This window comes from Ambystoma mexicanum, chromosome 10 (genome assembly GCF_040938575.1).
Source record: "Ambystoma mexicanum isolate Mex_15411 chromosome 10, UKY_AmexF1_1, whole genome shotgun sequence".
Classification (NCBI taxonomy): Eukaryota; Metazoa; Chordata; class Amphibia; order Caudata; family Ambystomatidae; genus Ambystoma; species Ambystoma mexicanum.
The window spans coordinates 770782558-770798843 of record NC_090932.1 but is presented as its reverse complement, the minus strand read 5'-3'; the positions used below and the strand labels follow the sequence as shown (position 1 = coordinate 770798843).

The following is a 16286-nucleotide window of genomic DNA, read 5'->3' as shown; positions in this document are numbered from 1 at the left end:
TGCGCGGCTCCGAACCCATCGTGGGGGACTGTGCCTCTAAATAGAGGAATGGTCAGCACGGAGCTCGGAGGGAGCGGAGCCACAACCCCGTGTCATGGCACGAGATACTTTGCTGGATTGCCTACAATGCACGTAGTCATGTGTGGTACTGGAAATGGGGGAAGAAACTCCCCATTGGCAACAAAGTAAAAAATCCAAAGGCGAGAGTCACCGCAAAATAGACAGAGCCAACCTGATTGGTCTGTGGCAGTGTCTAACGTCTTCACAAATAGATGAAAAGCGTCTTGTGGTGATGGTATTCCAAAATGTGCCTGGCTCTCACTCAGATGGAAAAATCTGTTGTTTATTGAAGCCCTGTTGCACCGAATCCATTCTATGGATCCATCTACATTCAAGATTCAGTAGGCGTCCTTGAACGATGGGACCGTCCCGAACTCTTTCAAGAACCCACCAGCTGATATCTTGTGTGGTGTGTTTTTTGTCCAGATAGTGTTGTACGAAGGGGGATGTGAGGTGTTTGCACCTGATCCTTGACCGATGTTCTGAGATTCTTGTGCCTACATTCCGCATAGTTTGCCCGACATACCTGAGCTTACAGGGGCATTCTATGCAGTACACCACTTGTTTGGTCTTGCAGTTAGAGATGTCGTTGGGACACCATGTTTTTTGTCCAATTTGAAATTTTTGAATTTTGAACGTGAACTGGTAGACCGAACATGACCCGCAGGGATGGTGCCCTTTAAGTGGTCTAAGATTCCATAGGCTGCTTTGTTGTATTTTCTTGGTATACATCGAGTGTACCAGGTGCTCTTTGATGTTCCGTGCCCTTTTGTATGCAAATCTTGGTTTGCGTTGGTCGGGAAGACATAGGCCTGCATTTGACCAGTATTTGTGAATGATTTTCTTAATTTGGAAAGCATGTTGACCGTGTGTCACAACACAAGTGATTTGGTCCTGAGGTTCTTATCGAGCTTTGGGAGTGAGGAGTGCACCCTCCATCATACCGGTCTGCGTATCAACCATCCAGTTCTGGTGCACCTCCAACAATCTTTGCCTCAACGCCTGTAAAACTGAGGTCCTTCCCATTGGGACCCCTGCTCCCTCCTTCCCTTCACTCTGGCCTTCCTCCTTGTGCTCTCCCCCTGCTCCTTCTTCTGAAGCCAAAAACCTTGGAGTCATCTTCGACTCTTCTCTCTCCTTCCTCCCTCACACTCAGGGCATTGTCTAGAAGTCCCACTGTCGGCTCTTCCTTCTCAAAGAAATTCTCCCTTTTCTCACTCTCCCCCAGAGGCTCAATGTTACCCAAGCCCTGGTTCACTCTAGGCTTGACTATTGCAATAGCCTCCTCCTGAATCTACAATCATCACTCTGCGACCCCTCCAGCAAATCCAGAATAGGGCAGCAAGATGTATCCTTGGCCTTACACCCAGGGACTACATCTCTCCTGCCCTACAAAGTCTTCACTGGTTCCTGGTTGCTGCACGGATGAAATTCGAATCCCTCTGCATCATCCACAAGGCTTTCTGGGCCCGGGGACCACACTATCTTCCACTTTCTTATTAAATACTCTCCCTCTAGACCACTACATTCCTGTGGCACCAACTCTTTTTGTGTAAAGCATTTTGCTAAACAGAGGGTAGATGGTCGTTCACTTTCCTCAGCTGGCTCCCGCCTATGGAACAGCCTCCCACTCCCTCTGCGCCTTCAGCAGGACTTTCTTAAATTTCGGAAGCTCCTTAAGACTTTCCTCTTTACCTCCTCCTTCCCTTCCTCTCTCCTCTGCTAATCCCACAGCTGCTGTTATTGGTGTCCTTATGCATCCTCAGGGCCCCTGAGCTTCCACACCCAATCGGCCCACCTCCTGTCTACCCTCAGCACTTGGATTGGCACACCCTCTGCCATGGCGGTCTGCACTTACACCTAATGTGGCTCCAGGCCGTGTAGCACTCAACGATCCTAGCACTTAATCTGTGGTTCACCCATGAGACTCCCCAGCACGTACCCCCTCTGCCCTCTTCCTTGCTGCACTTGCACATTCTGAATACTCACAAGGCACAGAGGTTCGTCCTTTTTTCCTTTTTAACTCCCACTGCTCTAACAATAAATAAATATATATAATAAATAAAGACAGGTGGTAAACACACACCCAGGAGACCGGGAAGTCAAAACTCATACATGAAACATCACTATGGGAAGAGACACTAGGACCTGATCAGAACGAGAGATGGAACTTCTACAAAAGTAAGATAGTTTTCCTCTCCCCTTTTATGCAAACCTTAATCTAGAAGATCACAAGAAACAATTTGCGTATGGTCAATTGAGTGGAACGAAAGAACATAAGGCATCATGAAGTATGACACAGACAACAGACTTAAAGTTCAAAATGAAATTGTTACACATTATCAGCATTGGTCATTGTGGCAAAGAAGGAGATTAGGAAGAACGGCACATAGCGTTATTACGCAGGCTCCCAAAGTGACGGTCCCTTGTGAGGAAGACCGCGGTCTAGTTGTTCCATGCACATCTTATGTTCCTGCGTCTACTCACGTGACTCTTGATAAGGAAGGAAGTGTTAGTAGCATACGCGTTGCTACTGTTCATACAGACGCTCCGTAAATTCGCCACTAGGATTCCTCCTTCCGATATTGCTATCTTGCATTCTCCTCTAAAATCTAATCTTAACTCTTGTCTTTCCGCCTCTCATACATACAGGCTTACTCTCAGGCCGTATCCCGTTTCCACCATAGATTTCCAGCTAGGAGTTTCGCCTGTGTCTGTAAGTTCCTTAAACTCAGAGTACTCTTTAGCCCATTCTATCCTCCCATTACTAACATTCATGCCCTTTCTATTCCGTTCATTCAGCACCACAGTTCTATGGCTTCCAGCCATTCGCATACTCCCAAGAACGTCCTCATCCCATTGAGAATTACATTCTGAATATCACGTACGTTTCCCTTCCATATCCATCTCTTGTTCTTCACTCCTTACTACCTGGCATTTACCTGTTCTATATTGTTCCCCGGAAAGGTTTCCAATCCTCTTCGCACTCCAGCTCGCCTAGAGGGACCGTCCAAGCAGCTACTCACCGTTCCGAAGAGCCACCTCGATTCAAGGTTTTATTCCCCAGCAGGGTTTCCCTGGGGATTCTGCCTCCCTCCTCTCTGATTTTCAATCCGGGGAGTGAGAGAGAGCAGGACTCCCACGGGGGATTCCTCAATTTCTGCCTGTTGCCTCCAGTGCAAGTCTCTGTCTGCCCAGGTTTGTGAATATTTAAGCCTTTGATTTTTCCTCAAATAACAGAAATACTCTATTAGATCAAATGTCAGGATGGTAAAAGGCCTAACTTGCCTTATTCTAAGGTAGGATTTCCATACATGAATGAAACTAAGGAAAGTCTGAGTCAAACTTAAACGTCTGTCTGTGTCCAACTCCTATACATGACCTCTCAACTAAAGCTAAACAATGTGTATGGATGTCAATAATAAAAGAAATAGTGTTTAACTCAATGTTCTGAACTTCTACCAGCTCCCAGCTCTCTTTCAGCTCCCCTTCCCCAAGTTTACGAAGGTTCCACAAAAATTCTCAAGATTACCTTTTTCCGGTTCAAGGCAAGTTCCAAACAATCCGAGAGGTTCCCTTGCCCAAGTTCCAAGCAATACAGATCAAAAATCAAAAGACCTTGAGTCTCCATTCTCAAGGCAACACGTGTGGTTTCCCAAGTGTCAGGCTTCCCTTCTCCAAGACTTTCTCTTCACCACTTATACTTGCTTCAGTCTTTTCAAAATGTTTCACACAACTCAAGGTCCACTTGACCCACCTTCTGGTTTGACTCAATGTCTTTGGTTTTCAGCATTCAGGACTCACTGGTCTAGGCGCAGTAGTCAGACCACACAGTCCACCCATCACAGGTCATGCAACCAGGCTGCCTGGCCTCTACAGCCCACAGGTTCTTTGGCACTTGTTCCTGTGCACCAAATCACCTTCGCTTAGTTTCTCTTTATCAGCCTTTGGCTTTGTGTGCTGCTTTAAACTCCTCTGGCTTCCTTTTGTCAGCCTTACGGCTCTGCAATCACGTGTCGCACACCTCTTCCAAGTCTTTGGCCTTGCCGCAGTGCATTCACTCATAACAGTTCACTTTGGGGTTGTTTTGTTCAAACCAACTTTTATGGCGCTCTCTCACACAATCGCCCTTTTTATCATTCACTTTCAGAAAAGCACTTGGGCAGTTCTCAGTTGTTTGCTTTGCCCATAAGTTTTTATTCCACTCAATGTTTAATATGTTTAGTTTCAAGGTTTCACTCAATTCATTGTTCAATATGTTCAATATGTTCACTATGTTCACTATTCCGCATGCACTCATGTTTGCTTAATTTTAAGTTTCCATTCAGTTCGGTATTCAATGTGCATTTGTTTTCTTATTTGAAAGTTCCCATTCAGTTCGATAGTCAATGTGCATTTGTTTTGTTTAATTTAAAGTTTCCATTTAGTTTGGTATTCAATATGCATTTACTTTGTTTAATTTGACAGACTGTTACTCAATTTCGGTCCGATAGGAGCGCCACAGTGTTCGAGCGTCCTCGTTGACACTCGCCGGCTTCAGGTGTCTCCTCTTGGCAGCTCCTGCTGCTTCCTCTGCACTTCTGAAACCGGGACGTCCACTGCTACGAGCCCAGCTCGTCTGCCGGGTGTTTCCCTCAGCATGCCGGCTACCTGTTGCTTCTTCATAGACGCAGGTGCCGTCCTTTCTTCTGGCGTTCTCGCAGCTCCTGATGCTCGCTCAGTATCACGGAGGCTCCCAGACCTGCGGCAATGACACAGCCTGTCTCCTGTGGTATATGCCAGCATCCTGACTCCTTCTACAGTCCCACCACAGCTGCCTCCTTTTATCAAGGGTTCCCTGCTGGTCTTTGGTGTTGTCCGTCTCTCGTTTTATACACCAGCAAACAATTAACAGGTTGCAGTTGTGCTCTCTCAATTGCGTCTGCCTGACTTTGATTAGGGGGACACGCTTGACTCTTCCAACACTTTGCAGGCATCTTCTTCATGAACTGGTATAGTGTTCACTACTCTAAGTTGCCTCTTCTTCGTCCCAGTACTGTCAAGTGATACATGTGGAGAAATGAGGGGGCACAGCTTTATAGTTAACCATAAAGGTCGGGGAAGGGTTAGGTTGGTCCTCAACAGGGAAAGCGGGATACCATGTTGCGCCTGTGTTTGCCCCACTCCCAATCCCCAAGGACCCTCTGCCCATGTGATCCTCCTTCGTTTCTCCACCCCCAGGGCCATGTTGCAAGAGCCTTTCCCTGGCCACCTGAGAAGTGGATCCAGAGGTTTTAGAAGTGAGTATACCCTCAGGTTTCTCACAATAGACAACCTCTGACAAAACACAGCAACCAGGAGAAGGGAGTCATGCTCCTGCCCTTAGTTTTATATCAGTGGTAGGTTTGGACAGTGGTCAGACTTGTTATTGTACATTGACCCTGACTGATGTGCACCTTAGTTAATAAAATGTCTAGGGCACACTCCATAGATATAGGGAGAGTTATGCCTTATTTTACTTTAGAATAAATATTGTACTTAAAAAGTCTTCAAAGACTGTGCCCTTCTGCTGATCCTTTGCAATGACCTCACAGTTTCCTTGTAAGGTAAGAGTAAATAACTCTTCTTCCTTTTCTCTGTGTTCGTATTTGTGGAGTATGTCCTTTGCATTTACATCTATCTTGCATTTTTACTTTCAGAACCTTTTCTTTTTCTCCTAGTTGTCATATTTAATCCATAGTCTCTGTTGTCTGCTGATCTATAGGCATCACCCACCCCATTCTATGACCCATATTCCCCTTGCTGTTTTCATGCTTTCATTGGAGCTTTCAGCCACTGATGGATGTTCAGTGACCTATATAAAGTTATTATTCTAGTGCTCCGATATAGAATGGCTTAATTGCAGAAGTCTGCTGTTTTGAAATGGACCTTTAATGAAATGAGCAGCTTAATATATTTAAGAGATATGCAAATAATACCATGTTTATGTAAATGCATTACAGCAATAAACATTTAGAAGCACATCTGTACCACACGTATGCTTTAAAATTAATTAGAAAGTAATAATAATGACCACTAACGCATACCCCACACCCTCTTTTGTTTCTTTTGACAGTCCTGCTGGTATGCAGTGATGTTACCGAATATAAAAACAGAGATTACTTTTTGCCAAAACGAAAATACCAGAAGAATACCGAAGTTTGGATTAAAATGTACTTGGGAGGGTGGGTTAAAGGTGTAAACAGGGTTTGGGAGGGGACGGGGAGAGTTTAGAAGCACAGAGAAACATGAGGTTCAGGGGGACTCCCCCAAATAAAATAAATAAATACAAAATTCGATATTTTTTTGGTTAAAAAGGTTAGGTAAAAAGGTTTTCTCTGAACTTTCATTCAGTGAAACCACATAGATCCGTCCTGCTTCACCATGATATTTTTCTATAACAAAGTTCTCAATCAGATTATTCAGGATATGGGTTCGCACTATACCAGCACAATCTATTCTAAAGGCAGGGGTAACAATTTCAGGGTGCAGGATACTAGCCGGGCATAAACTTTCACTCTCATCTCTGTTCTCCGTATACACAATGTACACAATTTCTTACTCGTCAAGAATCAACTATCACTAGCCAATCACTAAATGTTGAGCCTCATTAAGGTGATTCTACTTCTACAGCTTTGGACTGAAATACAGAATTCTGGCCAGCCCAACATCCAACAGATATTATTTTGATCCGGGGTAATTGTGAACTAGCATGTCGAATATGAGTTTCCTCCAGAAGCTTTGGTATAAAAGTATTTAAGTGCACTGCATACAATCCATTTTTGAAACATAGCTTATGTAGACGTTTTGCATCTTGTGAAAGTTACCAGAGCATTAGGGTACTGGGTGTTTAGTTTATCAAGAGCATACAATAATTTGACACCATTTTACAATGATCTTCGTAGTTAATTGGCTCAGAGGTAACGAGTTTGCCTTGGAAGAAAGACAATGCATAGCAACAAAGGTTTGAATCCCATGCTTACTCTTAGAATCTGGTCCCCATTATTAAGCGCATTATTAAAGAACAATTCTAATTATACAACTGTCAACATGGGTGCATTGTATATGCACAAAAATGTGAATAGCGGTTAAAAAAACCTGACATTTATTCCATGCTGTTACTGAGCTCCATCTTTATACATATTACCCTCAGATCTCAGATAGAAGCTCGAAATCACACAAATGTGTGGCGCTCAATTATTTTATTGATTAGCCAATAGGCTAGAAGATTATGTGGAAGATTTCCACATGATCTTGATTCAAGAAACCTAGGTAGGTGGGATTGCAGCAAAGCATTGTTACGCAAGTTATACAATTCTCGCCCTTAAAGGGGCAAGAGAGAGATCAATAGATGGTGTATTAGTTTGTATAAATATCAAGCTGGATGCTAAAATGACAGAAATAGATCTTGGTTGCCTGGATGTGCAGTTGCTTAGTATGTCGGTCTTTTTAATGTTTATATCTGCTCATTTTGCTGCATGTCTGCTGTGAAGCTCTCCCCTGCTCGACAGAATGGTTATATACTCTCGGTACTCCAGAATGTAATTCTGTGGCAGATATAACTTTGGTTGCTGGGGATTTGAATGCTCAATTGGAGCCACAGTCATGCTTGGTGGACATTTTCAAGGAGGAGGAAGATACTTGGGGTATTCCAAGGGCTATGTTGTCAAAAACCAAAATGTATTATGGCCATGCCCTAGAGTTAGCCATCACCTCTGTGGAAATAGGCTTCAAAGCCCTAAATGGGCACACGGAGGCTGATAACCCAGCTAGAATCACCTACCGGTCTCAGTATGCTGCTAGCCTAATTGACTATTGTTTAATTGATATAGAACACTGGCACTTGGTTAGAGGGTTTGCTTTAGTGGGATGATTAGGGAGTGATCATCATGTACTGACATTCACACTCAACTATGCACTACAAAAGTAAATGTGAGAGATCTTGTGCTTAAGGTATTTTCAGATCAATAAATAGTCATTGCTTGAAATGGAACACAATGAACACCTCAGCACTGAGGGCATATATTCATGAGATTATCGACCAACTCATCATTATTTGTATTAGCAATGATCTACACAGGAACCTTATTTTTATGATAACTTAGTAAAGTCAGTACAACCATTTTTTACTCTAATCAGTAAGATTAAAGGAAAACAAAAGCAAAAGGCTTGGTATAATAATGATTGTAGAGTTGTGATTGAAGAGCTCTTGAATACAACTAAAACTAATTGCAAGAACAAAGCAGAAATAGTTCATTTAAAGAGATTTGAATATAAATCTATACTTAAACATAAAATGCAGAGATTGAGACAAGGTGGAGAACCGAATAAAGGCAACTCAAAATTGTCTTGCACGCACGGTGTGCTTAATGTTGACCATACCCCAGTAATGTCTTTCACAGGTTCTGCATGGTTAGAACATTTTAGAGCTCTTTATGATGATTATCCACCTGATGAATGCATTTCTTTTAATTGGTAGACCTTTGGTTCCAATAGAGAAACCCCTCATGTATTCATGGCTGAGAAGATATGAATTGCCCTGATCAGCCCAAATAAATGAGAAAGCATTTGCCCGGGATGGTATCCCCACTGATTTTTGAAAATCGGAAATAGAATTCTGGTTTCCTGTCTTAGTAAAGGTAGTTCATTTGATAAATGAGAACCGTGAACCACGCTCTAAATGGCACTCAGCGGTTATAGTTCCAGTTTTCCAAAAAAAGGGAATGGCAGTGATCCATCAAATTATAGACCAATATCTTTGCTAGACGGCCTTGACAAAGTACATGCAAAGGTGTTGGCTAATCGCCTACTTCATCAAATCGATGCATATAATCTATTGCACCATTTTGAGGTGGGTTTTTGAAAGGGGGTAGGCACTGTAGAGGTGGCCTTTTGACTCTTTAATTATACGTAAATATATTTCCCATAAGGACAGGCCCCTGTACTTGGTCTTCATCAACTTCAAGGTGGCATTCGACAATGTGGATCGAGGACTGCTGTAGTCACCACTGTCTGACCTTGGACTAGCGCCTGAGTGGCTTAGCTGTATTAACGCACCATACAACAGTACTGTTATTGTTATGTGGGTCCAGCAAAGTGAAGTGAAAGAGCCTTTTGTAGTTACTAAGGGGGTTAGGCAGGGATGTGTAATGGTCCCATACCTATTTAGTTTATCAATGCCCTTGCCAAATCCCGTCATTACTGAACAAGGAATGCACTAATATATTACTGTTCAGCAATGATGCATTCATATTATCTAAAACCCTGCATGGTATAAAAAAGGCATTTACTGAATTTGCGCCCTTGAGCAGTAACATGCATTTAGTGATAAATGCGTCAAAAACAAAGATAATGGCATGTCATAGGAAAAGTTAAGAATCACTATCCCCTACCCCTTTGACTGAACTCTTAATGGAATAAAAAGAGAAAAGGTTGCTTTTTATGATTTGGGTGTGTGGTTTAAGAAGCAGAGGGATTGCACTCCTCATACCCAGAAATCTACAACCCCTTTGAATAGGCATACTGGGGCACTTTGAAACTTTTCAAAATAATTTGGGGGTTCAGCAATTGATTCAGCATTAGAGGTTTACAGAGCCAAAACACTATCAGCAGACCTGTATGTGACAGAAATTTAGGGGCATTCTAAGATACCAAAACGTAAGGTTTCAGAAAATATGTTTTTTCAAAAACTGCTAGCGGTACCTGTGAGCACCTTAACTGTAGCGGTTAATTTGGAATTGGGTCAATCTGGAATAGACTATAATTCGTATTTAAAACCCCTATAATTCTTGGTTAAGATATGGTCCAAAAAAGAACTGTTGGTGTATAATGGGAGAATTGCAGGTTATTCTTGAGAACAACCATACTAAACCGTGGGTATGGTGACAGCATTTCAAGACTTTTCTGATTGAGATTTGTTAGGCTCCTTCTGGCACAATCCTGAATTATTGATTCGAACTAACATTGCAAAGCTAAATGTTTTATGCGTTATTGCAGCCTTATGCAAATCAACACATAGTATGTGACAAGTGAACCAGGGTTATTAATAGGCCCACATTAGATGTTTCACAGTGAAATGTTGCTTTTCAAAATGTTTGTTCTTATGAACAAAGAGACTACAACTCAGCCCCAGCCGATGTGCCTTAGATTTTTGTGTTTTTTCTCAATCAAAAATGTGAAAATGTCATTGTTCTTCTCTATCGTGCAACACACACAACTCTTGCATTGGACTGTTTGTGCTAATATCTCAGCAATTCACCACTTTAACATAAAAGGAAGGTAACTCTAAAAAATAAGGTCCACCAAAAACATATAGTCGACAAGTGTTTTGGCCCTTTTCCATGAAGAAAGGCTTCCAATACCATTCTTCATAAAGTGACTGGGCCTTCATCAGGACGGAACTGTTTTTTATAAAGATTCAATCCATGACCCCTGACACAACTCCTTTAATTGTTGATTTAAGGTGCAAGGGCTGGTATCCTGAGGTACTAATAAGTTACTTTGATCCTTTATTTGATGCTCATGTGTCTGCTTTTTATTCAACCATCATTTTTTAAAACATCTATTATGTATTTTAAATTGTTAAATATTATTATGGTGATCAGTGTTGTATTGTACTTGCACCGCTCTTCTTTGTAAATTACTTTTATCGTTTCTTTTAACTGAAATAAAGCTTGCATCCAGTCTTCATTCATGGTTAACCATCCCTCTTGTTTAATCTTGCTAAGGTAACTGCGCAGCAATTGATTCTTAAAAATAAGTAATGTTCGAAATGTAAGGAGGGAGACTCTCCGATCTCACCTTCTCATCCTGATGTAAGAGTGTCCAATGTTTTTTTAAATATCCTGTACTATATATGGAAGGTATTTATTTTTCATAGGATCTTTTTATGGAAAAACACCAATTGCTCTCCCCTCCATGCAACAGTCCCACCCCACAATTAGGGACAAAAAAAGCTGTTTGAATTTGAATATTTTGTTTTATTGAAAATAATAACCCTAGGAATTACAGGTGGGCCCCCGATTTACCATGCTGGGGAAGCCATCCACACTCTGTAAATAATGACAGGCAACTTTTTCTGTGTGTCAATCTCAGTCTTTAAATGAGTATAGGCAGCATGTCTACAGAAAGGAAAACACATTCATTAGTCTCCTCAAGATTAAAAATGTCATCCAAATTTGTACCAATGTTGCACACTGGCAACTGTATGGATAATTTACACAAAGTAGTTATGCAAAAAATATGGAAAACACTGATAGATTTAACAAGCAAAGATACAAACATCAACACATATTTTATATACCAAGAACAACAAGGGTTACAGGCCCTCATCAAAGATTCAAATATAAAGATCAAAGAAGCTGTAAAAGGAGGGAATATAGTTATAATGAAAACAAAAGGCTATATTACAAAGGTCAATCAACATCTAGAGACACCTGAGTGTTCCCTAAAAGTATCTAATAATCCTACAAGAAAGATCAGTAAATTAGCCAACAAACTCATAACGTAATGGTGTAGCCAAGGGTATACTGATGGATGAAGAAAAATAATTTCCAACCAACAGCAGTCCAATTGTACCAACAATATATTTTTGCATATATCAGAGCCAAAAAACGAAAAGCGAACAGTATGACAGCTGCTATTAGTAAGTTTGCCAAGACAACAGGTTATTCGATCAAGGGCATTATTATGCTATATAAGCAGAGTTTCTGCCCAGCCATACTTTGCGGATTAGATGCCCTAGCCATGAAAGACCTTAAATGGCTTGATATACTTGAAGGGCTTTTCTGGTGAAAGATGTTAAACCTACTGCCCTCCATCCCATGGTACTACTACGCCTTGAGCTGGGTCTAATCTCACTAGCAGTCAGGTGCTGATACGAAGAGGCTCTCTCTATGTTAAATGTAAATCCAGTCCTCGTTACCCTATGCTTAATATACTAGGGTCCCTGGAGGAGCCTACCAAGTACGGTAAAAGGAAAGGTAGTGTTGGCAATATAAATAAGGCCTGCTTTACATTGGTCAACTGGCAACCTGATTTTGCGAGGGGTACGGAATTTCTAATGCTAAAATACATCTCGAAAAAAGAAAATAGAACAATGGGACTGGTTACCTTATGATTATGATTACCTTAGACCAAAGATGTATTGGTTACAATCCCCAAGCTTAGCCATCCGCAACTTGATCTTACGATTAAGAACTAATCAACTGGTTTTATGGGCAGTGCTGGGGGCTTCTTTTAAAATACCTTCCACTCACTATTTCTGTCGGCTGTGTAAAAAAGATAACATCGAGGAAACAGCCAGACATATGCTCACGGAATGTTGTAGGATTGGGGCGGTTTATATGTGCTTATTGGGACAGTTCGTTAGCCATGATGACTTTATCAAGACTGAAGAATTCTGGAATTATTGCATTAACTCTGAGTTGGTTACCCTGCATATTGCACTTTAGAGTGTTTGGAGCTTTGTGAGCTTGCTAATGAAGGATGAACCAATTGTTTGAATGTTGTTTAAAACTTCTCTGCCAAATGTCTTGCTAAGCGTTAGGATATATGAAATGATATGATATTTTATCAATTTTATTAATTTTACATTTTAATTTATATGACGAAATATGGAGATTTTTTTGTTATTACTATTACATGAGTTGTAATGGGTTTTAAGCGTAGATGTATGAATAAAAAAGAAATTAAAAAAAATATTTTTTTACCAAAGGTGTACACAAGAAGTATATCGATCTTCCACCTGTGAGGCCCATCATCAGTGGCATTGGATAGATCACTGAGAGTTTTTCAAGATAAGTTGAAAAACATTTGCAACGAGAAGTTCTCATACATCAATCTAATGTACGAGATCCTTTGCATATTCTCAATAAATTGCAACAATTGACATGGAAAGACCCATGTATATTGGTGACCCATGATGTAGCAGCATTATTTACATCATTCAAACACAACATAGCACTAGAAGCAATGGATTATTTGTTTAAGGACAAATTGCAGATTATATGGCCAATATCTAATCATTAAGGAGTTGCTTACTGTCCGGCTGAGTCTTGTTTTGATGTCCACAGGAGCTGCTGCACCCTGACAGACCCACCAAGGCGTGAAGCACTCAACCTAATTGTTCACGGCTTAGAACTTAACAAGGGAAGTAGATAAAATAAAAAACAGGAACAGATTCCTTCTGAGCTCTCAGGATATCTTTAGCGGGAAAGAAAAAAATAGAACAACTCTAGTTAAGAAACATGCACTTACACTTTCCTCCTTGAATTCTCATATCTTATATATTGATTTGTAGCCTGTTCTTATGATCACCCAATTGAGTAGTCAATGAGGTTTTAAATAAAGAAATACTTTCTTGCTTATTGACAACTTTCCTCTGACTATTCTGCATGCGCCTGGAATGTAATCCTTCTGGAGAGTGAAAGCATGTAAACATTCTTCAACAATGTATTTAATTCAGCAGCAAGTAAACATGAATAGTCTTAATGAGCAACTTGCTTCCTTGCTATATTCTCTTCACCAGGAGTCAATGGGTTAAAGAACAAACTTTCTTGTGTTAAGGCTGTTCTCTGTACCAGGAGTCAATGGGTTAACTTTCAGAGCCAAAGTCTCTCTCTCTCCTTCCTATAACCAACCAGTCAGTGCAACTTGTGCTGTCTCCTATCTCCACTGAATGGAAATGAGTCACCATGCTATCCAAAATGGTAATCAAATGTTTTCAGAAATGCTTTCTAGTCAGTGCTCAAAATGAAACAGAATAAGAGCTGGCCAAGCAACTGAGTCTTCCATTTGCTATAGTTGAGGCGGCTCATAAATTGTGAAAGTCTTTATGTGCGTGCACACCAAGTGTGTCCGCTGAATAGAGAAACTGACAAGAAAATGTCTTAGAAAGTCCCGTATCATGAAATGCCTTAAGCTCTGAAAGACACAATGCAGTGAGTCTTCTAATCCGCGCGTGCACCAAGCGAGTCAACAGGAATGTGAAACTGACATAAATACAAGCTGTGAACCTTCCTCTTGATAACGTGAGGGCAGCTTTGTAACAACAGCAATGTTTTTACATCAGCCACTCTGAATGAAGGCTGCATGTAACAGACTTGCGTGGAGCCTTTTTACAAAATAGAAACTACACTGCAATGCGGACGACCGGGGAAAGCTTTCTAATAGTCACTGACTAGATAATTACAAAAAAAAAAGAAATGGAACAGCAGACCTTGAAGTCAGTTTAAAAGTGTACAGCAAATATTAGAGAATGAACAGAATGCTCACAATGTAATGTGAACTATTATCCAATGCTCATAGTTCAAACAATTATAAATGGTTCAAAATACTTCTCAGGCTTTAAAAGTCAATTATTTTCACATATGTTATTCCTGGCAGTACAGAATGAGGATTCAAACATTTTACATTAAGTTTTCTTTAGCTGAACTGAATAGAACTGAACAATGAAGTTAAGTGAACACTTAGCTTGAGATTTCTTGACTCTTCTCAGGTTACAATTCTTTACTGGAATTCAATAAAAAGATCTTGTCCCTCCTGATTCAAACAAAGGTCCCAACTATGGAGCTTCCTGTATCCTGACCACCTCAGCAGAACTCTGGATAATGAAAGGCAGTTAATTGTGTTTCCAACTGACCTTGAGGACAACTTAGTCAATCAGATCATCGACTGAAGCCACCATCCTGGCTAGGGCAAGTGTCCACACTCTAAATGGAATTGTTAAGGCCCAAACAGGTGATTGAAAATAATAGAGTTCTTTCCCAAATCACAACTTCGCCCATTTTCAGAAGACAAATGAATTCCCAGTATCTACTCAGAGTAAAAACCCTGACACTTACCTTTACTCTAGCAAATTGCATATTTCTCTTCAATGGTGACTACTATAGACTAATTGTAAGTGTGGCTATGGGGGCTTGTTTCGCACCCCTATTAGAAAACGTATTTATGTTTTTTTAAATAGTACATGTATTGACAATTGAACCATTCAAAAATAACATTATACAATGGAATCACTACATTGACAATGTCCTTCTAATTTGGGACGGCACAGAACAAGAATTAGAAGAATCCACAAAACATCTGAAGAACAATGAGACTGGTATATAATTAAAAGATAACCACATTCAAACAAATTTCTTTTTTAGACTTGACAATATATATTAGAGAAAATGCATTGCAAACTAAGACTTTCAAAAAACCACTGAGGTTAACTCTGTGCTACATGCCAACATCTGTCACAGAAAGACAATTATTGAGAACATCCCAGCTGGTCAATTCATAAGAGCTATGAGAAACTGTAGTGAGGAGAATGAAAGAAATAAAGAATGCAAGCATACTGAGACAAGATTTACTATGCTTACAGTACAAAAATTGGTGAAAGGAACAAAATACATATACAAAAATGAACATGAATTGAAATGTTATATAGATATTATTGATTTATCTCTGGAGTTTATATAACCCTTTGAAGTATAATATATATATAGTGGAGGACTGCATGTGATTTGGTCTATAAAATATGGAGAATCCTGCGGATCCCCCACGAAAACCCTGCCTAAAGTCTCCACTCAGGTGGGCAGGAGAAGGCAGACACTTGGCAGACACTTGGTAAAACAGTGCACCACCCCCAATCCTGGGGGTGGTGTACTGTGGGAGGATCACCTGGGTGGAGACAAGGCCCAGGGTAGTGGGGTGATTTTGCAGGGTGAATACCCTTACCACAGGCTTAGAGGAGAAATTGGATTATTGCCATTTTGATATATATTGGACTCATGCTAAGGATGGAAAAGTAAATTCTAAAGAAGTAGCTCAATCTAGTGTTTTACACAAAAAACACATATTTTATATACCTAAATCCCTATATCCTCCATAATGCTAAAGGTATGTCAAAAGGAATGTGAAATATGTCTTTTCCTGTCCCATCTGCCTCTAAAAAGGTTAAAAAGTATAACTCCTCATTCAATAATATCAAGGGAGGAGAAACCATCTCTAAACCTTTTAAAGAAGTAAGAAAACTTCACCTTTCTAGCCATGAACAAGCATGCAGACCTGATGCCTTTTGGCAAGGTCAGGCAATTAGCCCTAAGGGCCTGTAACTGAAGCCAATTAACACACTTGAGGGGCATAAAAGGCTGCAACCAGAAGGAGCAGTAGAAAGAGGTTGGAGCAGGAGCTGGAAGGTCGGCAGTAGCAGAAGCAGAAGA

General features: G+C 40.7%; 1 protein-coding gene across 6 annotated transcripts in view; it reads left to right on the top strand.

The window, feature by feature from the left end:
• PLCH1 (phospholipase C eta 1) overlaps positions 1–16286 on the top strand; it is a 1334702-nt gene that overhangs the window by 723027 nt on the left and 595389 nt on the right. The gene's annotated exons all lie outside the window — the stretch shown is intronic.